Genomic DNA, 26,381 nt, shown 5'->3' on the forward strand with positions numbered 1-26,381 from the left:
TATGTCTTCGGGTTGGCATGATGATATGCATCCAGAGGATGTTATTTTAGCCTATTGATGGTGGTTTAAAGGATCTTCATTATCCCTAGCCATTCTCCCGTTCCTCGCTCCGCGGTGAATCACACACATATCTATAATAACGGAATTTACGGTGACATGGTTGTGAAGGCAATTCACCAATCCCAAATGCGCCCACCATTTGGAGTAAAATTTCAACTCTACGGGGGCTTTGGTGTAATTTCTGCACAGCGCAATGTTGTGAATGAGGGACAGGGTGACGTCAGCGCTCGAATGTCAACAATGTAGAGCTGGGCGAAAGCATTTCATACGAGGGATACAAACAGCAGAGGAGGAAGCTGCACGCTGTTTTTCAAAGAGACAAAAACGATAACATATATTAGGCCTAACCACGCGTTATGCGTTATAATACGAAATATTGATGACTATTGCTAAACACGCACTTTCAACAGTTTGGAGTGGGTGCTGCTGAAGTCACCATGTGGAATCAATCTAATTTGTAAAAGACCGACGGAGCGCTGACGTGCAAGAAAACAGGAAAGTTAAGGTGAGCTTATTACTGTTTTGTTACCTAGGCCTATATGCAATTACATGATGGTTTTGGTTTAGAGTGCGTCCATTCCCCTGTGTTGCATTTTCCCATTTGCAGTGATTTGTTTCTGCTAATGCATTACATTACATTCTTATACATTCGTTGATATAAAATCATAAATATGCATGCATAACATAATTATGCATGAAGACGGTTGTTTTTTGTTGTTTAATTATCAGCTTAGCGCACCAATAGCCTTTATTTGGCTAGTAATACGTTGAGGTGGTCTTCCCATTGCGCAGAGCGGTGACAGTGCGCTTTGTTGCGCAGGGAATGTTTTTCGAACGAGGCTGAGTGGTCGCTGCATGGTCAATATGACATGAGGGCACTGTCATTTTGCGGAAAGAGGGGGCAGAGCGGGACAAAGGATCTCATCGAGTAGCTCGTATTCCCGCCATTGGCCGCTATAGAAAGACAGTTAATTATTTGTTTCCAACGAATTAGTGACTTGCAATAATGCAGTGTTGATTTTAACGAACGAAAACGGTAAATAGATTGCACATGGACATGTTTTGTGCTTGCTAGATGTCAGTAAACCGCCGTGATATGTTCAGCTATTGAAATAGGCTACTATAAGAATTTCCATAGAGAACTGTGTCACGGCTAGATGTCGCTCTGCTCCCCACGTGTTAGGCTACCAACACCAATTACAGCTGACAATAAATCTTAACAAATGCAGATGAATGCCTGATTCTATTTATACTTTTTTGAATCACCAATTGAATGACCAAATGTTTTTATGGATTGATTAAAATTTGATTGAGTATAATGGATTTCGTTTCAGTGCCATGCATGAACCTCAATGTTCCTCTTGGTCTACCCCTTCTGGCCATCTAATAATATTGTAATCTTTCAATCTGAATTGTGGTGTCACTCCCTGCCCTGTTTTTTGCATCTGATCTTAATAAGGTCGTTTGCTTTTCCTTATCTTTCCTTGTTTAAGGTCTCACATGATGGGGAAAGGTCATCAGTAACTCAAAAACTTGAGTTATTGGATTTCCGGGAAGCAGACTTACATCATTGTTTTGAAAGGAATTTGCCTCAAATTAATCTACCTGTTTCATATTACCTTACTATTCTAAACAATATTCTCGGCAATTTAACTATTAAACCACAAATACTACTGTAAAATGTAACGTTGTAAATACAGCAGGCATAAAAAACAGAAAAGAGACAGGAGGAAAGAGAGAAAGAGAGAGAGTGACAGAGAGAGAGAACATAATGACAGAGAGAGAACATAATGAGAGAGAGAGAGAGAACATAATGAGAGAGAAAACATAATGACAGAGAGAGAACATAATGAGAGAGAGAACATAATGACAGAGAGAGAGAGAGAACATAATGACAGAGAGAGAACATAATGAGAGAGAGAACATAATAAGAGAGAGAACATAATGACAGAGAGAGAACATAATGACAGAGAGAGAACATAATGACAGAGAGAGAACATAATGGCAGAGAGAGAACATAATGACAGAGAGAGAGAACATAATGACAGAGAGAGAACATAATGACAGAGAGAGAACACAATGACAGAGAGAACATAATGAGAGAGAGAACATAATGGGAGAGAGAACACAATGAGAGAGAGAACATAATGAAAGAGAGAGAGAACATAATGAGAGAGAGACAGAACATAATGAGAGAGAGAACATAATGAGAGAACATTATGAGATAGAGAGAGAACATAATGACAGAGAGAGAGAACATAATGAGAGAGAACATAATGACAGAGAGAGAACATAATGAGAGAGAGAGAGAACAATGAGAGAGAGAGAGAGAGAACAATGAGAGAGAGAGAGAGAACATAATGAGAGAGAGAGAACATAATGAGAGAGATTGAACATAATGAGAGAGAGAGAACATAATGAGAGAGAGAGAGAACATAATGAGAGAGAGAGAGAACATAATGGGAGAGATTGAACATAATGAGAGAGAGAGAGAACATAATGAGAGAGAGAGAGAACATAATGGGAGAGAACATAATGAGAGAGAGAGAGAGAGAGAGAGAGAACAAAATGAGAGAGAGTGTAATGAGAGAGAGTGTAATGAGAGAGAGAACATAATGAGAGAGAGTGTAATGAGAGAGAGAGAGAACGTAATAAGAGAGAGAGAGAACATAATGAGAGAGAACCTAATGAGAGAGAGAGATTATTATTCTAAACAATATTCTCAGCAATTTAAGTATTAAACCACAAATACTACTGTGAAATGTAACATTGTAAATACAGCAGGCATAAAAAAACAGAAAAGAGACAGGAGGAAAGAGAGAAAGAGAGAGAGTGACAGAGAGAGAGAACATAATGACAGAGAGAGAACATAATGAGAGAGAGAGAGAACATAATGAGAGAGAGAACATAATGACAGAGAGAACATAATGACAGAGAGAGAACATAATGACAGAGAGAGAACATAATGAGAGAGAGAGAACATAATGAGAGAGAGAACATAATGAGAGACAGAACATCATTTTAATTGCACCTTTATTTAACTAGGTAAGTCAGTTAAGAACAAATTCTACGGCCTAGGAACAGTGGGTTAACTGCCTGTTCAGTTGCTGAATGACAGATTTGTACCTTGTCATACAGAGAGAGAACATAATGACAGAGAGAGAACATAATGAGAGAGAGAGAACATAATGACAGAGAGAGAGACAGAGAGAGAGAACATAATGAAAGAGAGAGAGACATTAATGAAAGAGAGAGAGACAGAGAGAGAGAACATAATGAAAGAGAGAGAGAACATAATGACAGAGAGAGAAACATAACAAGAGAGAGAACATAATGACAGAGAGAGAACATAATGACAGAGAGAGAACATAATGGCAGAGAGAGAGAACATAATGACAGAGAGAGAGAACATAATGACAGAGAGAGAACATAATGACAGAGAGAACATAATGAGAGAGAGAACATAATGAGAGAGAGAACACAATGAGAGAGAGAGAACATAATGAAAGAGAGAGAGAACATAATGGGAGAGAGAGAACATAATGAGAGAGAGAACATAATGAGAGAACATTATGAGATAGAGAGAGAACATAATGACAGAGAGAGAGAACATAATGACAGAGAGAGAACATAATGAGAGAGAGAGAACAATGAGAGAGAGAGAGAGAACATAATGAGAGAGAGAGAACATGATGAGAGAGAGAGAGAACATAATGAGAGAGATTGAACATAATGAGAGAGAGAGAGAACATAATGAGAGAGAGAGAACATAATGAGAGAGAGAGAACATAATGGGAGAGAACATAATGAGAGAGAGAGAGAGAGAACATAATGAGAGCGAGAGAGAACATAATTGGAGAGAGAGAACATAATGAGAGAGAGAGAGAACATAGAGAGAGAACATAATGAGAGAGAGAGAACATAATGGGAGAGAACATAATGAGAGAGAGAGAGAGAGAGAGAGAACATAATGACAGAGAGAGAGAACATAAAGAGAGAGAGAGAGAACATAATGAGAGAGAAAACATAATGACAGAGAGAGAACATAATGAGAGAGAGAACATAATAAGAGAGAGAACATAATGACAGAGAGAGAACATAATGACAGAGAGAGAAACATAATGACAGAGAGAGAACATAATGGCAGAGAGAGAACATAATGACAGAGAGAGAGAACATAATGACAGAGAGAGAACATAATGACAGAGAGAGAACACAATGACAGAGAGAACATAATGAGAGAGAGAACATAATGGGAGAGAGAACACAATGAGAGAGAGAACATAATGAAAGAGAGAGAGAACATAATGAGAGAGAGACAGAACATAATGAGAGAGAGAACATAATGAGAGAACATTATGAGATAGAGAGAGAACATAATGACAGAGAGAGAGAACATAATGAGAGAGAACATAATGACAGAGAGAGAACATAATGAGAGAGAGAGAGAACAATGAGAGAGAGAGAGAGAGAACAATGAGAGAGAGAGAGAGAACATAATGAGAGAGAGAGAACATAATGAGAGAGATTGAACATAATGAGAGAGAGAGAACATAATGAGAGAGAAGAGAACATAATGAGAGAGAGAGAGAACATAATGGGAGAGATAGAGAGAGAGAGAGAGAACATAATGAGAGAGAGAGAACATAATGAGAGAGAGAGAACATAATGAGAGAGAGAGAGAACATAATGAGAGAGAGAGAACAAAATGAGAGAGAGTGTAATGAGAGAGAGTGTAATGAGAGAGAGAACATAATGAGAGAGAGTGTAATGAGAGAGAGAGAGAACGTAATAAGAGAGAGAGAGAACATAATGAGAGAGAACCTAATGAGAGAGAGAGATTATTATTCTAAACAATATTCTCAGCAATTTAAGTATTAAACCACAAATACTACTGTGAAATGTAACATTGTAAATACAGCAGGCATAAAAAAACAGAAAAGAGACAGGAGGAAAGAGAGAAAGAGAGAGTGACAGAGAGAGAGAACATAATGACAGAGAGAGAACATAATGAGAGAGAGAGAACATAATGAGAGAGAGAACATAATGACAGAGAGAACATAATGACAGAGAGAGAACATAATGACAGAGAGAGAACATAATGAGAGAGAGAGAACATAATGAGAGAGAGAACATAATAAGAGACAGAACATCATTTTAATTGCACCTTTATTTAACTAGGTAAGTCAGTTAAGAACAAATTCTACGGCCTAGGAACAGTGGGTTAACTGCCTGTTCAGTTGCTGAATGACAGATTTGTACCTTGTCATACAGAGAGAGAACATAATGACAGAGAGAGAACATAATGAGAGAGAGAGAACATAATGACAGAGAGAGAGACAGAGAGAGAGAACATAATGAAAGAGAGAGAGACATTAATGAAAGAGAGAGAGACAGAGAGAGAGAACATAATGAAAGAGAGAGAGAACATAATGACAGAGAGAGAACATAACAAGAGAGAGAACATAATGACAGAGAGAGAACATAATGACAGAGAGAGAACATAATGGCAGAGAGAGAGAACATAATGACAGAGAGAGAGAACATAATGACAGAGAGAGAACATAATGACAGAGAGAACATAATGAGAGAGAGAACATAATGAGAGAGAGAACACAATGAGAGAGAGAGAACATAATGAAAGAGAGAGAGAACATAATGGGAGAGAGAGAACATAATGAGAGAGAGAACATAATGAGAGAACATTATGAGATAGAGAGAGAACATAATGACAGAGAGAGAGAACATAATGACAGAGAGAGAACATAATGAGAGAGAGAGAACAATGAGAGAGAGAGAGAACATAATGAGAGAGAGAGAACATGATGAGAGAGAGAGAGAACATAATGAGAGAGATTGAACATAATGAGAGAGAGAGAGAACATAATGAGAGAGAGAGAACATAATGAGAGAGAGAAACATAATGGGAGAGAACATAATGAGAGAGAGAGAGAACATAATGAGAGCGAGAGAGAACATAATTGGAGAGAGAGAACATAATGAGAGAGAGAGAGAACATAGAGAGAGAACATAATGAGAGAGAGAGAAACATAATGGGAGAGAACATAATGAGAGAGAGAGAGAGAGAGAGAACATAATGAGAGAGAGAGAACATTATGGGAGAGAACATAATGAGAGAGAGAGAGAGAGAGAGAACATAATGAGAGAGAGAGAACATAATGAGAGAGAGAGAGAACATAATGAGAGAGAGAGAGAACATAATGAGAGAGAACACAATGAGAGAGAGTGTAATGAGAGAGAGAACATAATGAGAGAGAGAGAGAACATAATGAGAGAGAACACAATGAGAGAGAACATTATGAGAGAGAGAGAGAGAACATAATGAGAGAGAGAGAACATAATGAGAGAGAGAGAGAACATAATGAGAGAGAACATAATGAGAGAGAGTGTAATGAGAGAGAGAGAGAGAGAACATAATGAGAGAGAGAGAACATAATGTGAGAGAACATAATGAGAGAGAGAGAGAGAGAGAGAACATAATGAGAGAGAGAGAACATAATGTGAGAGAACATAATGAGAGAGAGAGAGAGAGAGAGAACATAATGAGAGAGAGAGAACATAATGAGAGAGAGTGTAATGAGAGAGAGAGAGAGAGAGAGAGAACATAATGAGAGAGAACATAATGAGAGAGAGAGATTATTATTCTAAACAATATTCTCAGCAATTTAAGTATTAAACCACAAATAATACTGTAAAATGTAACATTGTAAATACAGCAGGCATAAAAAAACAGAAAAGAGACAGGAGGAAAGAGAGAAAGAGAGAGTGACAGAGAGAGAGAACATAATGACAGAGAGAGAACATAATGAGAGAGAGAGAACATAATGAGAGAGAGAACATAATGACAGAGAGAACATAATGACAGAGAGAGAACATAATGACAGAGAGAGAACATAATGAGAGAGAGAGAACATAATGAGAGAGAGAACATAATAAGAGACAGAACATCATTTTAATTGCACCTTTATTTAACTAGGTAAGTCAGTTAAGAACAAATTCTACGGCCTAGGAACAGTGGGTTAACTGCCTGTTCAGGGGCAGAATGACAGATTTGTACCTTGTCATACAGAGAGAGAACATAATGACAGAGAGAGAACATAATGAGAGAGAGAGAGAGAACATAATGACAGAGAGAGAGACAGAGAGAGAGAACATAATGAAAGAGAGAGAGACATTAATGAAAGAGAGAGAGACAGAGAGAGAGAACATAATGAAAGAGAGAGAGAGAACATAATGAAAGAAAGAGAGAACATAATGAGAGAGAGAGAGAACATGAGATAGAACATAATGAGAGAGAGAGAACACAATGACAGAGAGAGAACATAATGAGAGAGAACATAATGAGAGAGAGAACATAATGAGAGAGAGAGAACATAATGAGAGAGAGAGAACACAATGAGAGAGAGAGAACATAATGGCAGAGAGAGAATATAAAGAGAGGGAGAGAACATAATGAGAGAGAGAGAGAACATAATGACAGAGAGAGAGACAGAGAGAGAGAACATAATGAAAGAGAGAGAACATAATGAAAGAAAGAGAGAACATAATGAGAGAGAGAGAGAGAACATGAGATAGAACATAATGAGAGAGAGAGAACACAATGACAGAGAGAGAACATAATGAGAGAGAACATAATGAGAGAGAGAGAGAGAGAACATAATGAGAGAGAGAGAACATGAGATAGAACATAATGAGAGAGAGAACATAATGAGAGAGAGAGAACACAATGAGAGAGAGAGAGAACATAATGACAGAGAGAGAATATAATGAGAGAGAGAGAACATAATGAGAGAGAGAGAGAACTTAATGAGATATAACATAATGAGAGAGAGAGAACATAATGAGAGAGAGAACATAATGAGAGAGAGAGAGAACATGAGATAGAACATAATGAGAGAGAGAGAACATAATGAGAGAGAGAGAGAACTTAATGAGATATAACATAATGAGAGAGAGAGAACATAATGAGAGAGAGAACATAATGAGAGAGAGAGAGAACATGAGATAGAACATAATGAGAGAGAGAGAACATAATGAGAGAGAGAGAGAACATGAGAGAGAACATAATGAGAGAGAGAGAGAACATAATGAGAGAGAGAGAACATGAGATAGAACATAATGAGAGAGAGAGAACATAATGAGAGAGAGAGAACACAATGAGAGAGAGAGAGAACATAATGACAGAGAGAGAATATAATGAGAGAGAGAGAACATAATGAGAGAGAGAGAACTTAATGAGATATAACATAATGAGAGAGAGAGAACATAATGAGAGAGAGAACATAATGAGAGAGAGAGAGAACATGAGATAGAACATAATGAGAGAGAGAGAACATAATGAGAGAGAGAGAGAACATGAGATAGAACATAATGAGAGAGAGAGAACATAATGAGAGAGAACATAATGACAGAGAGAGAATATAATGAGAGAGAGAACATAATGAGAGAGAGAACATAATGACAGAGAGAGAATATAATGAGAGAGAGAGAACATAATGAGAGAGAGAACATAATGAGAGAGAGAACATAATGAGATATAACATAATGAGAGAGAGAGAACATAATGAGAGAGAGAGAGAACATGAGATAGAACATAATGAGAGAGAGAACATAATGAGAGAGAGAAAGAACATGAGATAGAACATAATGAGAGAGAGAACATAATGAGAGAGGGAGAGAACATGAGATAGAACATAATGAGAGAGAGAGAACAATGAGAGAGAGAACATGATGACAGAGAGAGAATATAATGAGAGAGAGAGAACATAATGAGAGAGAGAGAACATAATGAGATATAACATAATGAGAGAGAGAGAGAACATAATGAGAGAGAACATAAGGAGAGAGAGAGAACATAATGGGAGAGAACATAATGAGAGAGAGAGAACATAATGAGAGAGAGAGAACATAATGAGAGAGAGAGAACATAATGAGAGAGAGAGAACATAATGAGAGAGAGAGAACATAATGAGAGAGAGAGAACATAATGAGAGAGAGAGAGAACATAATGAGAGAGAGAGAGAACATAATGAGAGAGAGAACATAATGAGAGAGAGAGAGAGAACATAATGAGAGAGAACATAATGAGAGAGAGAGAACATAAATGAGAGAGAGAGAGAGAGAGAGAACATAATGAGAGAGAACACAATGAGAGAGAGAACATAATGAGAGCGAGAGAACATAATGAGAGAGAGAACATAATGAGAGAGAGAACATGAGATAGAACATAATGAGAGAGAGAACATAATGAGAGAGAGAGAACATGAGATAGAACATAATGAGAGAGAGAGAACATAATGAGAGAGAGAGAAAACATAATGAGAGAGAGAGAGAACATAATGAGAGAGAGAGAACATAATGAGAGAGAGAGAGAACATAATGAGAGAGAGAGAACATAATGAGAGAGAGAGAACATAATGGGAGAGAGAGAGAACATAATGAGAGAGAGAACATAATGAGAGAGAGAGAACATAAATGGGAGAGAGAGAGAGAGAGAGAACATAATGAGAGAGAACACAATGGGAGAGAGAACATAATGAGAGAGAGAACATAATGAGAGAGAGAGAACATAAATGAGAGAGAGAGAACATAATGAGAGAGAGAACATAAATGAGAGAGAGAACATAATGAGAGAGAGAACACAATGAGAGAGAGAGATAGAGAGAACATAATGAGAGAGAGAGAGAGAAACATAATGAGAGAGAGAGAACATGAGATAGAACATAATGAGAGAGAGAGAGAACATAATGGGAGAGAGAGAACAAAATGAGAGAGAGAGAGAACATAATGGCAGAGAGAGAATATAATGAGAGAGAGAGAACATAATGAGAGAGAGAGAACATAATGAGAGAGAGAGAACATAATGAGAGAGAGAGAGAACATGAGATAGAACATAATGGGAGAGAGAGAGAACATAATGAGACAGAGAACACAATGAGAGAGAACATAATGACAGAGAGAGAATATAATGAGAGAGAGAGAACATAATGAGAGAGAGAACATAATGAGAGAGAGAGAACATAATGGGAGAGAGAGAGAACATGAGATAGAACATAATGAGAGAGAGAAAGAACATGAGATAGAACATAATGAGAGAGAGAACACAATGAGAGAGAGAGAGAACATAATGACAGAGAGAGAATATAATGAGAGAGTGAGAACATAATGAGAGAAAGAGAGAGAGAACATAATGAGAGAGAGAGAACATAATGAGATATAACATAATGAGAGAGAGAGAGAACATAATGAGAGAGAACACAATGAGAGAGAGAGAGAGAGAGAGAGAGAGAGAACATAATGAGAGAGAGAGAGAGAGAACATAATGAGAGAGAGAACATAATGAGAGAGAGAGAGAACATAATGAGAGAGAGAACATAATGAGAGAGAGAGAGAGAACATAATGAGAGAGAGAACATAATGAGAGAGAGAGAACATAATGAGAGAGAGAGAGAACATAATGAGAGAGAGAGAGAACATAATGGGAGAGAGAACATAATGAGAGAGAGAGAACATAATGGGAGAGAGAGAGAACATAAATGAGAGAGAGAGAGAGAGAGAGGGAGAGAGAGAACATAAGGAGAGAGAACACAATGAGAGAGAGATAACATAATGAGAGAGAGAACATAATGAGAGAGAGAACATAATGAGAGAGAGAGAACATAATGGGAGAGAGAGAACATGAGATAGAACATAATGAGAGAGAGAGAACATAATGGGAGAGAGAGAACAAAATGAGAGAGAGAGAGAACATAATGGCAGAGAGAGAATATAATGAGAGAGAGAGAACATAATGAGAGAGAGAGAACATAATGAGAGAGAGAGAACATAATGAGAGAGAGAGAGAAATGAGATAGAACATAATGGGAGAGAGAGAGAGAACATAATGAGAGAGAGAGAGAGAGAACATGAGATAGAACATAATGGGAGAGAGAGAACATAATGAGAGAGAGAGAACATAATGAGAGAGAGAACATAATGAGAGAGAGAGAACATAATGAGAGAGAGAAAGAACATGAGATAGAACATAATGAGAGAGAGAACATAATGAGAGAGAGAAACATAATGAGAGAGAGAGAAACATAATGAGAGAGAGAGAACATAATGAGAGAGAGAGAGAAACATAATGGAGAGAGAGAACATAATGAGATATAACATAATGAGAGAGAGAGAGAAACATAATGAGAGAGAGAGAAACATAATGGGAGAGAGAACATAATGGCAGAGAGAGAATATAATGAGAGAGAGAGAACATAATGAGAGAGAGAGAACATAATGAGAGAGAGAGAACATAATGAGAGAGAGAGAACATAATGAGAGAGAGAGAGAACATAATGGGAGAGAGAGAACATAATGAGAGAGAGAGAACATAATGAGAGAGAGAGAACATAATGAGAGAGAGAGAACATAATGGGAGAGAGAGAGAGAGAGGGAGACAGAGAACATAATGAGAGAGAACACAATGAAAGAGAGATAACATAATGAGAGAGAGAACATAATGAGAGAGAGAACATAATGAGAGAGAGAGAACATAATGAGAGAGAGAGAACATAAATGAGAGAGAGAGAGAAACATAATGAGAGAGAGAGAACATAAATGAGAGAGAGAGAGAACATAATGAGAGAGAGAGTGAACATAATGAGAGAGAACACAATGAGAGAGAGAGAGAGAGAGAGAACATAATGAGAGAGAGAGAGAGAGAGAGAGAGAACATAATGATAGAGAACATAATGAGAGAGAGAGAACGTAATGAGAGAGAGAACATAATGGGAGAGAGAGAACATAATGATAGAGAACATAATGAGAGAGAGAGAGTGTAATGAGAGAGAGAACGTAATGAGAGAGAGAACATAATGAGGGAGAGAGAACATAATGATAGAGAACATAATGAGAGAGAGAGCGAACATAATGATAGAGAACATAATGGGAGAGAGAGAACATAATGATAGAGAGTGTAATGAGAGAGAGAGAACATAATGATAGAGAACATAATGAGAGAGAGTGTAATGAGAGAGAGAACATAATGAGAGAGAGTGTAATGAGAGAGAGAGAACATAATGATAGAGAACATAATGAGAGAGAGTGTAATGAGAGAGAGAACGTAATGGGAGAGAGAACATAATGATAGAGAACATAATGGGAGAGAGAACATAATGATAGAGAACATAATGGTAGAGAACATAATGGGAGAGAGAGAGAACATAATGATAGAGAACATAATGATAGAGAACATAATGAGAGAGAACGTAATGAGAGAGAGAACATAATGATGGAGAACATAATGGGAGAGAGAACATAATGGTAGAGAACATAATGGGAGAGAGAGAACATAATGGTAGAGAACATAATGAGAGAGAGAGAACATAATGATAGAGAACATAATGATAGAGAACATAATGGGAGAGAGTGTAATGAGAGAGAGAACATAATGAGAGAGAGAGAACATAATGAGAGAGAGAGAACATAATGATAGAGAACATAATGAGAGAGAGAACATAATGAGAGAGAACATAATGAGAGAGAGAACATAATGGTAGAGAACATAATGAGAGAGAGTGTAATGAGAGAGAGAACATAATGAGAGAGAGAGAGAACATAATGATAGAGAACATAATGAGAGAGAGAGAACATAATGATAGAGAACATAATGAGAGAGAGTGTAATGAGAGAGAACATAATGGGAGAGTGTAATGAGAGAGAGAACATAATGAGAGAGAGAGAACATAATGATAGAGAACATAATGGGAGAGAGAGAACATAATGGTAGAGAACATAATGAGAGAGAGTGTAATGAGAGAGAACATAATGAGAGAGAGTGTAATGAGAGAGAGAACATAATGAGAGAGAGAACATAATGGGAGAGAGAGAGAACATAATGATAGAGAACATAATGAGAGAGAGAGAACATAATGGTAGAGAACATAATGAGTGAGAGTGTAATGAGAGAGAACATAATGAGAGAGAGTGTAATGAGAGAGAGAACATAATGAGAGAGAGAGAGAACATAATGATAGAGAACATAATGGGAGAGAACATAATGAGAGAGAGTGTAATGAGAGAGAGAACATAATGAGAGAGAGAACATAATGAGAGAGAACGTAATGAGAGAGAGAACATAATGATGGAGAACATAATGGGAGAGAGAACATAATGGTAGAGAACATAATGGGAGAGAGAGAACATAATGGTAGAGAACATAATGAGAGAGAGAGAACATAATGGTAGAGAACATAATGATAGAGAACATAATGGGAGAGAGTGTAATGAGAGAGAGAACATAATGAGAGAGAGAGAACATAATGAGAGAGAGAGAACATAACGATAGAGAACATAATGAGAGAGAGTGTAATGAGAGAGAGAACGTAATGGGAGAGAGAACATAATGGTAGAGAACATAATGGGAGAGAGAACATAATGATAGAGAACATAATGATAGAGAACATAATGGGAGAGAGAGAGAACATAATGATAGAGAACATAATGATAGAGAACATAATGATAGAGAACATAACGGGAGAGAGAGAACATAATGGTAGAGAACATAATGTGAGAGAGAGAACATAATGATAGAGAACATAATGATAGAGAACATAATGGGAGAGAGTGTAATGAGAGAGAGAACATAATGAGAGAGAGAGAACATAATGAGAGAGAGAGAACATAATGATAGAGAACATAATGGGAGAGAGTGTCATGAGAGAGAGAACATAATGGGAGAGAGAGAGAACATAATGATAGAGAACATAATGAGAGAGAGAACATAATGGTAGAGAACATAATGAGAGAGAGTGTAATGAGAGAGAGAACATAATGAGAGAGAGAGAGAACATAATGATAGAGAACATAATGAGATAGAGAGAACATAATGATAGAGAACATAATGAGAGAGAGTGTAATGAGAGAGAACATAATGGGAGAGAGTGTAATGAGAGAGAGAACATAATGAGAGAGAGAGAACATAATGATAGAGAACATAATGAGAGAGAGAGAACATAATGGTAGAGAACATAATGAGAGAGAGTGTAATGAGAGAGAACATAATGAGAGAGAGTGTAATGGGAGAGAGAACATAATGAGAGAGAGAACATAATGAGAGAGAGAGAGAACATAATGATAGAGAACATAATGAGAGAGAGAGAACATAATGGTAGAGAACATAATGAGTGAGAGTGTAATGAGAGAGAACATAATGAGAGAGAGTGTAATGAGAGAGAGAACATAATGAGAGAGAGAGAGAACATAATGATAGAGAACATAATGGGAGAGAACATAATGAGAGAGTGTAATGAGAGAGAGAACATAATGAGAGAGAGAGAGAACATAATGGTAGAGAGAGAACATAATGATAGAGAACATAATGGGAGAGAGTGTAATGAGAGAGAACATAATGGGAGAGAGAGAGAACATAATGGTAGAGAACATAATGAGAGAGAGAGAACATAATGAGAGAGAGTGTAATGAGAGAGAACATAATGAGAGAGAGTGTAATGAGAGAGAGAACATAATGATAGAGAACATAATGAGAGAGAGTGTAATGAGAGAGAACATAATGGGAGAGAGTGTAATGAGAGAGAGAACATAATGAGAGAGAGAGAGAACATAATGATAGAGAACATAATGAGAGAGAGAGAACATAATGATAGAGAACATAATGAGAGAGAGAGAACATAATGAGAGAGAACATAATGATAGAGAACATAATGGGAGAGAGTGTAATGAGAGAGAGAACATAATGAGAGAGAGTGTAATGAGAGAGAGAACATAATGAGAGAGAGAGAGAACATAATGATAGAGAGAGAACATAATGATAGAGAACATAATGAGTGAGAGTGTAATGAGAGAGAACATAATGAGAGAGAGTGTAATGAGAGAGAGAACATAATGAGAGAGAGAGAGAACATAATGATAGAGAACATAATGAGAGAGAGTGTAATGAGAGAGAACATAATGAGAGAGAGTGTAATGAGAGAGAGAGAGAACATAATGATACAGAACATAATGAGAGAGAGAGAACATAATGATAGAGAACATAATGAGAGAGAGTGTAATGAGAGAGAACATAATGAGAGAGAGTGTAATGAGAGAGAGAACATAATGAGAGAGAGAGAACATAATGAGAGAGAGAGAACATAATGAGAGAGAGTGTAATGAGAGAACATAATGAGAGAGAGTGTAATGAGAGAGAGAACATAATGAGAGAGAGAGAGAACATAATGATAGAGAACATAATGAGAGAGAGTGTAATGAGAGAGAACATAATGAGAGAGAGAGAGAACATAATGATAGAGAACATAATGGGAGAGAGAGAACATAATGGTAGAGAACATAATGAGAGAGAGAGAACATAATGGGAGAGAACATAATGGGAGAGAGAACATAATGAGAGAGAACATAATGAGAGAGAGAGAACATAATGATAGAGAACATAATGAGAGAGAACATAATGAGAGAGAACATAATGAGAGAGAGAGAACATAATGATAGAGAACATAATGAGAGAGAGCATAATGGGAGAGAACATAATGATAGAGAACATAATGGGAGAGAGAACATAATGAGAGAGAGAGAGAACATAATGGTAGAGAACATAATGAGAGACTGAGAGAAAAAACATATTGAGAGAGAGAGAGAACAATGAGAGAGAATACAACCCATATTTATGTTGATTTATTTTCCCTTTTGTACTTTAACTATTTGCACATAACTACTAAACTGTAAATAGACATAATATGACATTTGAAATGTCTTTATTATTTTGTAACTTCTGTGTGTGTAATGTTTTCTGTTCATTTTGATTGTTTATTTCACTTTTGTTTATTATCTAGTTCACTTGCTTTGGCAATGTTAACACATGTTTCCCATGCCAATAAAGCCATTAGAGAGAGAGAAAGAGAGAGGATATCAAGGAGGGAAAGCTAAAGATAGCGAGAGTACAGAAAGAAAGAGAAAATGAAAGCAATAGATGGAGAGAGAAGGATGTTCATCCTTCTCTACACAGTTTGGTCTGGCGCTAAGGCGTCCCCAGAGACAGTCTGTCCTTATCACCTTGGACCTTGATGGGAGTAGTAAAGGGGAGAGGAGAGGAGGTGAGGCATCGCTCCAATCGCTTTTCCTGAACCTCAGCAAACCTTTCAGACGAACAGGAATCCTGATACACCCTCAGTCACACCCTACGCTTGACTTTCACTACAATGTACACTGTAAATTATATATGCACCTCACAGTATTGTCTGTACTCTGTACATACTAAAGGGATGTGCTTCAAGACTGCCTGCCAGACAGTGTGTTGAAGAATAACTTAGGAGGTGATGTCTCGTATTGATAGATTCTGTACTAAATGGGTAGATTCTGTAGTAAAATGCCAGATGTCTTTCTCTGGTTGGGTTGAATCCAATGCATTGGTTTCACTGTCTGCATCTCCCCCTCTGTGTGGCAGCACTGAGAAACACCTCACAGTGCTTCACCATACATAATGTAAGAAATTAGATATGCAGGATGCCCTCCTCAGAAAGATAGCCTTCTGAGGACGTTTTTTCCCCACTGCAGATATAGATTTATCAGTATACTGTATCTCTATTTTTGAGTTGACACTGGATGACCTGACAAAGGACCACAACAACCAGTGTATTTTCCTCTGCCAATCCCCATTCCCAGTCAGTTCCCATCAACCCCTCACGTACTGTACTGCCTACCCCCATTCAATTCCCCTTTGGTTGTACCTTTCCTTTGTGATGTACAATGTCTCTGTCCTCTGTATTTCTGTACTTGAGCTTGGATGATTCGGGGACAGTGTATTTGGAGGGAGGCTAACTTTTAGGCCGTCCCAGTGGGGATAGGGTGTTTATGTGGTGCGGAGAAGGGATCTGTAGCTTCAACCTCCATTTGAACGGACCTGGCCTGGGTCAAGAAATGTATGCTTTATTTGTTTGTTGAACCAGGACTGTTCTCTCATTTAACAGGCAATTCTTGAGCTACCCAAGAAGTGTTGTGTGAAAACAAACAGACAAAAAAATTGATTTGTACAGAAGTTGTGTATAGTTTTCTCTGTGCGGTACAGAAACTCCCTGTCTGAATGTGTGTGTGTGTGTGGTTGTGGCTCCCATCTTGGCTCTTATACACTGGGGTGCAACCAGTGGTGGCAGGCACACTGACAAGGTGATGAAGTATTCTGAGCCACCAGTGGAATCTGGTCCACATACAAACACACACACACACTTGCACACACAGACGGACATAGACACACAGGCGGACGAACACACACAAAACACCCTCTGGCAATGTTCTCACATGATGGAGATGAAAATAGACCTGCATTCAGTTCAGCCAGTCCTAGTTATTCAGTTTACCATCAGTGAGTCAATATGCTCCCACAAAATATACAGACGCAATCTACAGCCTACACTCTGTATACCAGGGGTCTCCAACCCTGTTCCTGGAGTTACCCTCGTGTCACTTTTCACTCCAACCCCAGTTGTAACAAACCTGATTCAGCTTATCAACCAGCTAATTACTACAATGAGGTGTGCTAGATTAGGGTTGGAGTGAAAACCTACAGGACAGTAGTCACCAGGAAGAGGGTTGGAGAGCCCCGTTTTAGACTACAGGACAGTAGTCTCCAGGAACAGGGTTGGAGAGCCCCGTTTTAGACTACAGGACAGTAGTCTCCAGGAACAGGGTTGGAGAGCCCTGTTTTAGACTACAGGACAGTCGTCTCCAGGAACAGGGTTGGAGAGCCCTGTTTTAGACTACAGGACAGTAGTCTCCAGGAACAGGGTTGGAGAGCCCTGTTTTAGACTACAGGACAGTAGTCTCCAGGAACAGGGTTGGAGAGCCCCGTTTTAGACTACAGGACAGTAGTCTCCAGGAACAGGGTAGGAGAGCCCTGTTTTAGACTACAGGACAGTAGTCTCCAGGAACAGGGTAGGAGAGCCCTGTTTTAGACTACAGGACAGTAGTCACCAGGAACAGGGTTGGAGAGCCCCGTTTTAGACTACAGGACAGTAGTCTCCAGGAACAGGGTTGGAGAGCGCCGTTTTAGACTACAGGACAGTAGTCTCCAGGAACAGGGTTGGAGAGCCCTGTTTTAGACTACAGGACAGTAGTCTCCAGGAACAGGGTTGGAGAGCCCTGCTATACAGAATGTGATTGTCAAAATGTTTCTGTGAGATTTATTTTGCTTTCCTCTAAGCTGTCCACAAATCTACAGTGTGTTGCTGATATGACAAAAACTAAACCTTGCACTTGACTTTTCCTACAAGCACTGACTTTGCTAATAACTTCATTATTGAGGAAAAATGTGCTTATGTGATATGTGGCTGTATCACCTAGCTCTTGCTCTTGATAAGAGCGTCTGCCTATTGTCTGAAATGTAAATGACAAGGCAGTGAGAAGTTACAAGTGAATCCTGTTATTTTACTGAGAGACAGTGACAATACGCCCCCGCACATACACAGCGCAAGAAGTGTGTTTCACACCTTCACTGTCCTCCCAACCGTATGCCGGTCACAGGATGCAAACCGCCAACCTGAACCTGCCCACCTCACACACACACACACACATACACATACACACACACTCACTCAAAGTCACTGAAGTAGAACACACACCACACTTGACACAATAATATCCTCCTTAAGGCGTATTGTCAAAGCTCAATCTTGCTCCACAAATCTATGGTGTGTTGCTGATATGACAAAAACATTGCACTTGAGTTTTCCAACACACCAACTAGGGCTGTGGCGGTCATGAAATTCTGTCAGCTGGTTATCGTCATGCAAAAGACTGCCGGTCTCAAGGTAATTGACCATTAATTAACATAAACATGTTTAGCGTCTCAAGGCTCCACTCATACAAGCAGCATACAATCCTCTGACGCATACCATTGGAACATCTACATTTAAAAAAGTCTAATAAGTCAATTGAATATACACCATCACAATAAATTCATTCTTTATTTTCGTCAGGTCTAAAGAAACATTATGATATGAAGAAAATGTATTTCAGAAGAATAGAATATGAGTTGGCCTACTGTATGTTAATGGTTATGTACCATGCCATAGGCTGTAGGCTTGTTCATTTAGCAGACAAGACATGCTTATAAATCCCGTGCCATTATTTTATATTATATAATTTTATGGTAAGAAGAATATATTTGGACAGCTGAATAAAATAGAATGGATATATTTCCCATTGCGGAGTGAGAGTGTGTGCATATGAAGTGGCAATGTTGAGCGTAAAAGGGATCATTTGAAACAGGTCCTATATGCTAGATTAAGAGTTATTTGGCATCTTTAGTTGTGAATGATACAAACCTTAGAATGCATTAGAAATCAAAATATATACTGTATGGGCTGCATGATGTGACTACAGGCTATTGATGATTTCAGAAAATCGCAAAAAAAAGCTTGCTCTCTGTTCCTTACCTCAGGCTGCACACACTGTTCTCTCATCGATATATTATATTTTCACCTATCAGTTTAATCTTGTCTTTACTAATATGTCAAATTAGTTTAGATTTATACTGAAGAAAAATATAAACAGAACATGTAAAGTGTTGTTCCCATGTTTCATGAACTGAAATTAAAGATCCCAGAAATGTTCCATAATCACAAAAAGCATATTTCTCTCAAATGTTGTGCACAAATTTGTTTACATCCCCATTAGTGTGCATTTCTCATTTGCCAAGATAACCCATCCACCTGACAGATATGGCATATCAAGAAGCTGGTTAAACAGAATGATCATTACACAGGTGCACCTTGTGCTGGGGACAATAGAAGGCCACTCTAAAATGTGCAGTTTAGTCACACAACACAATGCCACAGATGTCTCAAGTTTTGAGGAGTGTTCAATTGGCATGCTGACTGCAGGAATGTTCACCAGAGCTGTTGCCAGAGAATTGAATGAATGAAGCTGCCTCCAACATCGTTTTAGAGAATTTGGCATTATGTCCAACCGACCTCACAACCGCAGACCACGTGTAACCACAGCAGCCCAGGACCTACAAATCTGGCGTCTTTACCTGCGGGATCGTTTGAGACCAGCCTCCCGGACAGCTGATTAGTGAGGAATATGAGGACACTAGAGCCCTGAATACCAGACCATTGGGACCTGATGGAGGGACACTAGAGCCCTGAGTACCAGGCCATTAGGACCTGATGGAGGGACAATAGAGCCCTGAGTACCAGGGCATTAGGACCTGATGGAGGGACACTAGAGCCCTGAGTACCAGGCCATTAGCGCCTGATGGAGGGACAATAGAGCCCTGAGTACCAGGCCATTAGGACCTGATGGAGGGACACTAGAGCCGTGAGTACCAGGCCATTAGGACCTGATAGAGTGACAATAGAGCCCTGAGTACCAGGCCATTAGGACCTGATTGGAGGTACACTAGAGCCCTGAGTACCAGGCCATTAGGACCTGATGGAGGGACAATAGAGTCCTGATTACCAGGCCATTAGGACCTGATGGAGGGCCAATAGAGCCCTGAGTACCAGGCCATTAGGACCTGATGGAGGGACACTAGAGCCTTGAGTACCAGGCCATTAGGACCTGATAGAGGGACAATAGAGCCCTGAGTACCAGGCCACTGGAACCTGATGGAGGGGCAGTAGAGCCCTGAGTACCAGGCCATTAGGACCTGATGATTGTTAGCAAGTTGGGTAGGATACTACAAAGGCATGTCCAGAGTGCATTAGCGGAGATTACCGTGACTCAAAGGTCATGTAGAATTTTACTGTGGTCATGTCTCTTGACTGCCAGTGTGGCAGTAATACGATCGTCGTAAAAGCACTAGCACCGACTTTGCTGATAACTTCATTATTGAGGAAAAATGTGCTTATTGACAACTGTGATATGTGACTGTATCACCTAGCTATCTTAAGATGCATGCACTAACTAACTGTAAGTTGCTCTTGATAAGAGTGTCTGCTTAATGTCTGAAATGTAAATGACAAGGCAGTGAGAAGTTACAAGTGAATCCTGTTATTTTACTGAGAGACAGTGGCAATACAGCTCCGTACATACACAGCATTTTAATGAGTTTTAATGAGCAGGCTTTCTTTCATGATTTGTTTTATTTTGACTGGAGCAAGATTGAGCTTTGACAATACGCCTTAAGGAGGATATTATTGTGTCAAGTGTAGCGTGTTTGAGTGAGTGTGTGTGTGTATGTGTATGTGTGTGTGTGTGGGCAGGTTCAGGTTGGCGGTTTGCATCCTGTGACCGGCATACAGGTGGTTGGGAGGAGAGTGAAGGTGTGAAACACACTTCTTGCGGAGGCGTAATTGTCTCTGTCTCTCAGTAAAATAACAGGATTCACTTGTAACTTCTCACTGCCTTGTCATTTACATTTCAGACAATAAGCAGACGCTCTTATCAAGAGCAACTTACAGCTAGTTAGTGCATGCATCTTAAGATAGCTAGGTGATACAGCCTCATATCACAGTCGTCGTAAGCACATTTTTCCTCAATAATGAAGTTATCAGCAAAGTCAGTGCTTGTAGGAAAAGTCAAGTGCAAGGTTTAGTTGTTTGTCATATCAGCAACACACTGTAGATTTGTGGACAGCTTACAGGAAAGCAAAATAAATCTCAAAGAAACATTTTGACAATCACATTCTGTAATTTTTATTTTTTATTTCACCTTTATTTAACCAGGTAGGCTACTTGACAACAAGTTCTCATTTGCAACTGCGACCTGGCCAAGATAAAGCAAAGCAGTGTGACACAGACAACAACACAAAGTTACACATGGAGTAAACAATAAACAAGCCAATGACACTGTTGAAAAAAAAGAAAGTCAATATACAGTGTGTGCAAAAGGCATGAGGAGGTAGGCAATAAGTAGGCCATATGTGCGAATAATTACAATTTAGCAGATTAACACTGGAGTGATAAATGAGCAGATGATGATGTGCAAGTAGAGATACTGGTGTGCAAAAGAGCAGAAAAGTAAATAAAATAAAAACAGTATGGGGATGTGGTAGGTAGATTGGGTGGGCTATTTATAGATGGACTATGTACAGCTGCAGCGATCGGTTAGCTGCTCAGATAGTTGATGTTTAAAGTTGGTGAGGGAAATAAAAGTCTCCAACTTCAGCGATTTTTGCAATTCGTTCCAGTCACTGGCAGCAGAGAACTGGAAGGAAAGGCGGCCAAATGAGGTGTTGGCTTTGGGGATGATCAGTGAGATATACCTGCTGGAACGTGTGCAACGGGTGGGTGTTGTTATCGTGACCAGTGAACTGAGATAGCATAGACTTATAGATGACCTGGAGCCAGTGGGTCTGGCAACGAATATGTAGCGAGGGCCAGCCGACTACAGCATACAGGTCGCAGTGGTGGGTGGTATAAGGTGATTTGGTAACAAAACGGATGGCACTGTGATAGACTGCATCCAGTTTGCTGATTGAGGGTTGGAAGCTATTTTGTAGATTACATCGCAGAAGTCGAGGATCGGTAGGATAGTCAGTTTTACGAGGGTAAGTTTGGCGGCGTGAGTGAAGGAGCCGATTCTAGATTTGATTTTGTATTGAAGATGTTTAATATTAGTCTGGAAGGAGAGTTTACAGTCTAGCCAGAGACCTAGGTATTTATAGTTGTCCACATATTCTAGGTCGGAACCGTCCAGGGTGGTGATGCTAGTCGGGACGGGCGGGTGCGGGCAGCGAACGGTTGAAAAGCATGCATTTGGTTTTACTAGCGTTTAAGAGCAGTTGAAGGCCACGGAAGTAGTGTTGTATGGCATTGAAGCTCGTTTGGAGGTTAGTTAGCACAGTGTCCAAGGAAGGGCCAGAATTATACAGAATGGTGTCGTCTGCGTAGAGGTGGATCAGGGAATCGCCCGCAGCAAGAGCAACATCATTGATATATACAGAGAAAATAGTCTGCCCGAGAATTGAACCCTGTGGTACCCCCATAGAGACTGCCAGAGGTCTGGACAACATGCTATCCGATTTGACACACTGAACTCTGTCTGAACCAGGCGTGAACCAGGCGAGGCAGTCATTAGAAAAACCAAGGCTATTGAGTCTGCCGATAAGAATACGGTGATAGACAGAGTCGAAAGCCTTGGCCAAGTCGATGAAGACGGCTGCACAGTACTGTCTTTTATCGATGCCGGTTATGATATCATTTAGTACCTTGAGCGTGGCTGAGGTGCACCCGTGACCGGCTCGGAAGCCAGATTGCACAGCGGAGAAGGTACGGTGGGATTCGAGATGGTCAGTGATTTGTTTATTAACTTGGCTTTCGAAGACTTTAGATAGGCAGGGCAGGATGGATATAGATCTGTAACAGTTTGGGTCTAGGGTGTCACCCCTTTTGAAGAGGGGATGACCGCGGCAGCTTTCAAATCTTTAGGGATCTCGGACGATACGAAAGAGAGGTTGAAAAGGCTAGTAATAGGGGTTGCAACAATGGTGGCGGATAGTTTTAGAAAGAGAGGGTCCAGATTGTCTAGCCCAGCTGATTTGTACGGGTCCAGGTTTTACAGCTCTTTCAGAACATCTGCTGTCTGGATTTGGGTGAAGGAGAAGCTGGGGAGGCTTGGGCGAGTAGCTGCGGGGGAGGCGGAGCTGTTGGCCCGGGTTGTAGTAGCCAGGAGGATGCCATGGCCAGCCGTTGAGAAATGCTTATTGAAATTTTTGATTATCATGGATTTATCAGTGGTGACCGTGTTACCTAGCCTCAGTGCAGTGGGCAGCTGGGAGGAGGTGCAGCAGGGCTCTCCAACCCTGTTCCTGGAGAGCTATGGTCCTGTAGGTTTTCACTCCAACCCTAATCTAGCACACCAGATTGTAATAATTATCTGGTTGATAAGCTGAATCAGGTTTGTTACAACTGGGGTTGGAGTGAAAAGCGACACGAGGGTAACTCCAGGAACAGGGTTGGAGACCCCTGGTATACAGAGTGTAGGCTGTAGATTGCGTCTGTATATTTTGTGGGAGCATATTGACTCACTGATGGTAAACTGAATAACTAGGACTGGCCGAACTGAATGCAGGTCTATTTTCATCTCCATCATGTGAGAACATTGCCAGAGGGTGTTTTGTGTGTGTGTGTGTGTGTGTGTGTGTGTGTGTGTGTGTGTGTGTGTGTGTGTGTGTGTGAGACTGTCTTTGTGCGTGTGTGTGGCTCAGAATACCTTATCACCTTGTCAGCGTGCCTGCCACCAATGGTTGCAACCCAGTGTGTAAGAGCCTAGATGAGAGCCAGATGCCTGTCTGGAACCACCACACAAACACACACACATATGCAGTCAGACATGGGAAAACGGCTAGTTATGGCTGAAAGAAAATCTCAGTGCCAGGACACGGCTCATTATAGACCGGGCAGGAGCTACTAATTCTGTGCCAGCAGGGATTTTCTATACCGCACAGAGAAAACTATACACAACTTCTGTACAAATCTTTTTCTTTTTTTAGTCTGTTTGTTTTCACACAGTCCTGGTTAAACAAACAAATAAAGCACCATGTCTGCCTTGTGCATACATTTCTTGACCCAGGCCAGGTCCGTTCAGAATGAGGTTGAAGCTACAGATCCCCTCTCCGCACCACATAAACACCCTATTCTCACTGGGACGGCCAGAAGCTTCTAAAGCCATGACATAATTTTCTGGAATTTTCCAAGCTGTTTAAAGGCACAGTCAACTTTGTGTATGTAAACTTCTGACCCACTGGAATTGTGATACAGTGAATTATAAGTGAAATAATCTGTCTGTAAACAATTGTTGGAAAAATGACTTGTGTCATGCACAAAGTAGATGTCCTAACCGACTTGCCAAAACTATAGTTTGTTAACAAGAAATTTGCGGAGCGGTTGAAAAACAAGTTTTAATGACTACAACCTGAGTGTATGTAAACTTCCGACTTCAACTGTATTTGCACCTGTGATAGACAATGCTGCGAACATGAAGGCTGCTTGGTCTAAAGTGGATGAGTCCCACCCCCACATCACACCCATTGGCTGTGCTGCTCATGCATTGAATCTGCTCCTCGAGGACATAATGGCACTGAAAACAATGGATACACTCTACAAGAGAGCCAAGGAAATGGTTAGGTATGTGAAGGGTCATCAAGTTATAGCAGCAATCTACCTCACCAAGCAAAGTGGGAAGAATAAGGGCACCATATTGAAGCTGACCAGCAACACCCGTTGGGGTGGTGTTGTCATCATGTTTGACAGTCTCCAGGAGGGGAAGGAGTCTCTCCAAGAAATGGCCATATCACAGTCTGCCGATATTGACAGCCCCATCAAGAGGATCCTCCTGGATGTTGTATTTTGGGAGAAGGTGGTAAGCAGCCTGAAACTCCTGAAACCTATAGCAGTAGCCATTGCACGGATTGAGGGAGACAATGCCATCCTGTCTGATGTTCAGACTCTGCTTGCAGATGTTAGAGAAGAAATCCGTACTGCCCTGCTGTCACGCCCTGACCTTAGAGAGCCTTTTTTTCTCTATTTGGTTAGGTCAGGGTGTGACTAGGGTGGGCAATCTATGTTTTCTATTTCTTTGTTGGCCGGGTATGGTTCCCAATCAGAGGCAGCTGTCTATTGTTGTCTCTGATTGGGGATCATACTTAGGCAGCCTTTTCCCACCTGTAGTTTGTGGGATCTTGTTTTGGTACTGTGCTGTTTAGCCCTACTAAACTTTATGTTTCGTTTGTATTTGTTGTTTTTTCGGCGTTCTTTGAAATAAAGAAAGATGTACGCCTACCACTCTGCGCCTTGGTCCACTCATTCCATCGACGAACGTAACATCTGCCCACTTCACTGTTGTTCCAAGCAGAGGAAACTGCAGTTCTGAAATACATCAAAAAGCGTGAAGACTTCTGCCTGAAGCTCATATACGTCGCAGTGTACATGTTGGACCCCAAGTATGCTGGCAAGAGTATCCTGTCTGGTGCAGAGATCAACAAGGCCTATGGTGTCATCACTACTGTGTCTCGCCACCTTGGCCTGGATGAGGATAAGGTTCTTGGCAGTCTGGCGAAGTACACTTCCAAGCAAGGGCTTTGGGATGGAGATACGATATGGCAGTGATGCCAACATATCTCATCAGCCACCTGGTGGAAGGGACTTTGTGGATCTGAGGCTCTTTCCCCTGTTGCCTCCATCATCCTCCAAATTCCACCAACATCAGCTGCCTCAGAGTGGAACTGGTCCTTGTTTTGGAACACACAAAGCACACAACAGGCTGACCAATTCAAGGGTTGAAAAATTGGTGGCCATCCAGGCAAATTTGAGGCTTTTGGAGCCTGACAATGAGCCATCCTCAACAGGGTTGGAAAGTGACAGTGAAGATGA

The 26,381-nt window shown here is 40.1% G+C and overlaps 1 protein-coding gene across 2 annotated transcripts in view; it reads left to right on the plus strand.

Annotated features, from left to right (window-relative positions):
* The first annotated feature begins 234 nt into the window (after positions 1-234).
* The window catches only part of LOC112261983 (transcription regulator protein BACH2), a 70,597-nt gene continuing 44,450 nt past the window's right edge, over positions 235-26,381 (plus strand). Inside the window, exon 1 of one of the 2 annotated variants that reach the window (XM_042330122.1) lies at positions 235-565. The gene's annotated coding sequence lies outside the window, so the exon portion shown is untranslated. The remainder of the gene's footprint in view (positions 566-26,381) is intronic. The other variant, XM_024437646.2, reaches the window with a different exon arrangement.

The sequence above is a fragment of the Oncorhynchus tshawytscha genome, linkage group LG11 (genome assembly GCF_018296145.1).
Source record: "Oncorhynchus tshawytscha isolate Ot180627B linkage group LG11, Otsh_v2.0, whole genome shotgun sequence".
In the NCBI taxonomy this organism is placed as follows: domain Eukaryota; kingdom Metazoa; phylum Chordata; class Actinopteri; order Salmoniformes; family Salmonidae; genus Oncorhynchus; species Oncorhynchus tshawytscha.